Source organism: Ruditapes philippinarum, unplaced genomic scaffold (assembly GCF_026571515.1).
Source record: "Ruditapes philippinarum isolate M1 unplaced genomic scaffold, ASM2657151v2 ctg413_1_1_1_1, whole genome shotgun sequence".
NCBI classification, from domain to species: Eukaryota; Metazoa; Mollusca; class Bivalvia; order Venerida; family Veneridae; genus Ruditapes; species Ruditapes philippinarum.
Genome location: NW_026867380.1, coordinates 46,847 through 52,381, shown reverse-complemented (window position 1 = coordinate 52,381; position 5,535 = coordinate 46,847).

The window sequence follows — 5,535 nt, the reverse complement described above, 5'->3', positions numbered from 1 at the left end:
TTTAGATTTTTTAAGTTTTTTAGTGCTTGCCTATAATACAAAACATTGACAGTTAAGGGCCATAATTGAAATAAAATCTTTGACAGAATTACCTTCTCCTGGACATGTTTGGGAATCATGATTGTAAACAAGTATTCCAACTTTCAAATTAATATCTCAAACAGTTCAGTCAAAAAGTGGACTGGTACTAAAAACTTAACCAAGATTCTAAGTCGATAAAAGGCCTTAATTTTTAAAACAAATCCTTGACAGAGTTACCTTCTCTTGCGTACAGATGGGGGTAATGATGTGAAATAGCATTAAAAGTTTCAAAGCAATATCTCAAAGGGTTAAGGCAATAAGTGGATTTTACCCATATTCAATGTATTTTCTAAGTCAAAAAGGGGCATAATTCTGTCAAAAACCTTGACAGAGTTATGTCCTCTTGTCTGTTGATGAAGGTCGTGATGGTAAACAAGTATGGTCAGTTTCAAAGCAATACCTCCAATGGTTTTGAAATAAAGTGAGGTGGTACAAAAAACTTAACCAAGCTCAATACACTTTCTAAGTCAAAAAAGGGCCATAATTCTGTCAAAAACCTTGACAGAGTTATGTACTCTTGTCTGTAGATGGAGGTTATGATGGTGAACAAGTATGGTAAGTTTCAAAGCCATACTTGTAATACTTCTGAAATAAAGTGGGGTGGTACGAAAAACTTAACCAAGGTGTGACGCCAACGCCGACGCCGGGGCGAGTAGGATAGCTCCCATTTTCATAGAAAAGTCGAGCTAAAAAACAATGTGATAGCAAATGAAGTAGGATGCCAGGATTTTAATCAAGTTATGCTTAAGCTTGTACCGATATTTATTTAAATAATCCTTACAATGCTAAATGTCTTACAATGACATGTCCAGCTTTTAATCTGGACAAAACCAGTCTTCAGGTATAGGGGACAATGTTAAAATATGCACTTTCTTGTGAGCAAACAATAGTCAGCCTACATAAAATGGTGGTACAGGTAGGCAGCAGGCTTAAGATTGATATCATTGTCAGGTGGAAAAATTTCAAAATCTCAGAGGGGCCACCAGTACGGTCTGGTAAGTCTTCACCAATGTGTAGGATGGTTGTTGCTAGTCCTGGCATTTCAATGTAAAATTCAGCACTATCTTTAAAATATTTTTATAATTTCTAAATATTTTTTTCCAAGTTGAGACTGTACCTTTAAAGTATTTTTTAACATTGCCATAATTGGCATGACTGGTACACTGTGGAACATTATTATCCAATTATTTGAAAAGCGAATTTTTTTTTAACCATAATTATTTTTGCCTGAAAAGATTTAAACTTCAGGGGTTATTACACTAGTAATTGTGTTTAAATTTTTCTTGATGGTTTTTGAACGTTGTAATTACACCTACTTTAAAGGGCCCTTACAAACTTCACACTGGCCAGAAGAGCACACTTGGGACTTCTTCTTCAAACAAACTTTAAAAATTTATAGCCAGACTTTTACACTGATTTTCGATACAAAGACCTTTTAATTGCACTTAATTAGTAAAGAAATGTCCTAAATTTCTATAATATTCTGCTTTATATACAAACCCAATCCCTGATAAACAAATATAGCTGTTTGATATAGGTCTGCTATTTTATGTTTCTTGGTCCATACTTGTGAGGTCAATGACATGAATATTATAATTTAACAGCTACAAATTTTGAAATCAAAAGTATAAATATGCAATGAAAAATTAGTTATTATATAAAAATTAGAAAAATGAGCAATTTGATCTACATATTTTATTCTCTTAAAATGATATTATTAAAAGTTTAAGTAGCCTTGAATATTTGTCTCCTTTCTTTGCCACCATACTTCACGAGCCCGCATACTTTGGTCAATGGGTACTCTTCTATCTCTTTCAGGTGGTCAGATTATAATGACTCAGCAATATTGAACAGAGGGTGGCCCTATAAGGACATGGACTGGCAGGAAATTGAGGTTTCAAGTGGTGTGAACTATTGTACTTGGTGAGGCCGAGATCACTTGAGTTTGTATTATCCCTGATTAATGAAACAATGACAAAATGAACCTAAGAATAATAGTATCCCCACTGGTAGACCACCTTTGCTTTAAGAGCAAAAGTTTCACAGTTCTTTTCATTTATAAAAGATTTTTTGACAGGTTATATGATTCAGTATAGACTGTTGTAAGCTTATATAATGTGAACTATTAGGGAAAGGTTATATGATTGTAGAAAAAATTCTATGATCACATACAAGGAAAATGACTTGTACAGTCCAGGAATCAAACCAGGGTCACCTGATTCACAGTCCAATGCTCTACCTAATGAGCCAACTGGACAGTAACTGGACAGTACATTATCATAATATTTTCAGCCAAGTCACATTACTATTTCAGCGTCAGTATACAGAAAATCTACTCATATTTTTCTTTTTTTCATTTACATTTTCTGACTGACTTAATGCAAGTGTTAAATTGAGCCTGTTTGAATGTTGTAATCATAGCTTGATTATTATATTTTGTAACCAAATTAATTACAGTAATGTCATAAAATTCATCATTAATCTAATTTTATCCCCTGTATAATTTGAAAAATCAGAAATAAATGACATTGGTTTTAAAAACAGTTTTCATTTCCTGTCAAACAGTTTAAAGAAAGTGATCTTCAAATTTGTTTAATCAAAGAGGACTTTCAACATAAGATTAAGAGATAGGGTATAGATAATATGTTTTTCTGTCAAACAGATTTCGAGTGTGTGTCATGGCTTAGGTAGCTCAAGCCTCCTACCTAAAGTAAAGACCTTTGTTTACACAGAGATGAAAAAACATTATCCCCAGTGATCATCTTTGAATAACTCGTCTGTACTCGGTAAAACATATCCAAGGAACACTCAAGTGCTACCCGTTTAACCTTTTGGGATATTAATGGTTTTGTTTTGTTGAAAGGAAGTTTATTTGGTTATCAAACAAGTGCTTCAGGTTAAAGCCGTGATTGCGCACCGATTTGTAAATCAATGGCCGACTAGATAACCTACTATATCTTCTATAATGTGTTTTTTTTTGTTCTAAAACAAGTTAATATTTGTCTAGGGTGTGTCTAATATCAGTATCATAAATCCTTTTAAAACACCTACCACAGTACTTTAAAATTATGATATAAAAAATTCTGAAATTTAAATATTTTCCCCACCAAATCAATTACACTTGATAATTTCTCATTGACGGAAGAACATCAATGTTAACAGTAGTTCTAGGTTTCATTTACCATATAAGCACATGTCAACTTCTCAACAATGTATATGAGTGAATCAGCTGAAGCTTTAACAGCTGTAGTTAACATGTCCAATTTTTGAAATGGATTTGCCCATCTTTAAATTTAGAAATGTCCATTTAAAAGTTAATTAAGGGATTTCAGTACTAAAATGCAAAAATAACCAGAAGTATAGAACCTAGCAAGGCTACATGGATTTGTAGGCTGACTTGTTTCTACACTGAACCTTTTCAGCTATACAGCAGATTAAGAGTTTTAATTTTATGCCATTAAGTCCAGAATTTAAAATGTGACATCTTTTTTCCTGTCTGTATAAATATGAGGTAATTCTATAATTATGTTTCTATTTTCTTATGTCTAAGATCCTTTGTACATAATTTGCTGCCATAAAAAAGCAACATCATCTAATTGTTTTATTATTCATGAAATATAGACTTTAATATGAGTAAAGAGCCCAGCCACATGCATATAATGAAGACAATTTTACAGTTTGATGCCTCATTGCTAAACAGAAAGTTTTCAACGAGCAATTAAAACATCGTTTTTCCCTCCAATTTCTGAAATTACAGTCATGCATCAATTTCAGTCTTAATGAAGTTGTAAGAGGAGTGAATTTAGCTATAATTTGTTATAAATGGTACTGGATGGTTGCTGTCTATCACCACAAGCCTGATAAGCCATCTGGCTGTGCTGATGAGATAAACAAACATTACATACCTCTAGTGTAAACTGTTTGCATTTTCATACTGATACAGTCTGTGGGGGAAATGATGGGCTGATGTCACGTGTTGCTTCATGCTTGCTTTTTTTGCATGTTCGGTTTTTGATATGGATGATAAAGCAGTGAGTGGCAGCAACAGCATTCTATGAACCTGTAGAAGACAACATAATTATGAATAACTTCACACTTTAGTCTTGATTTATGTAATTCTTTGTTATATTGGATTTCACTTTCTACAAAGTAAATGGTCATTTAATTTATGATATTTTAAAGTTAAGAATAAAGGACAATGTCATATTTACTTAGGATTCCCAGACAAAATAGAAAACAAAATACATGTTTCAAGACATTAAAATGTTTGGCATTTTTTATTTATTAAAAATATTAAAATATTTTCTTTTCTGGTCAAACAGTTGTTGCCAAAGTTTATAGGTCTACAATGGGTAAATTTTCAATTAGTATAATTATCAAATATTGATAAAAACAATAGAAATGTATAATTTGAGTATTCTAGTAAAATAATAAAGTTCTAAATTATTTGGAATGATCATTTATCTAATGAATGATATTTTTTTCTAGAACACTTTTATCATCTGCACCCAATTGTATAAACGTTGGTTAAATTAACCCTGGGTTAAACGCTAACCCTGGGTTAAATTTAACCAACTTTGGTTAACTAACCATTTTGGTTAGTCACTTGTATAAACCGAGATAACCTAAAGGTTAACTAACCAAAATGGTTAAAATTAACCGCTGGTTAAACTAACCAAAACTAATCCCGACATGCAATTAATTCTATATCCGGTTATGTTATTTTCGCGGAATATGTCAAAATTAACACATGGTTTACGCTTCCATTTTTATTACAATCGAAAATTTTGATAGTAGAGTTAAAATCGGTTCAAATTTTCAATTAAGATGTTAATTGTCACCACACTAATTACATATCATCATTAACCAAATGTACAAAATGTAACTTTTACGTAGGATGAACTTGTTTATGACCTCGGAACTGATGTCACGGGAATTAAATTTAAATTTATACCACGAATATTGTCGCTATAGATATTTGCCTATAAACATGGTTCAGAACGAATTTATTATGTTTTTCATGTAAAAATATTAGGAATTGTGATTATAAAATGACGAAGTAGTGAAATAAATTCGTATTTTTCCATTTCTACTGACGGTTCTTGTCGGTAATTAGTGAGACCGCATGGTTGCTATGGGCTTTGTTTACAAATTAAAATGTACTGCAAATGAGCAAATATCAAAATCATCCGTCAACTGGGACAGAAAATGGTTAGAATGTTAATAATTTCATACAAGAACCACTCTATGCAGAAGTATTGACCCATATATTTCCTATCAGATTCGTACCTAAAACGTTCGAACCCAAAATATTTTGTGTAACATCAGATGTAATTTTTGAATGATTTTTGCCCCAAACTACTCTCTGTAGTTTTTCTATATAATATATGAAACTTCTGTTTCAGTAACTTAATATCATATCAGTCACCTTTGGGAAATCTTGTTGCATTTGCC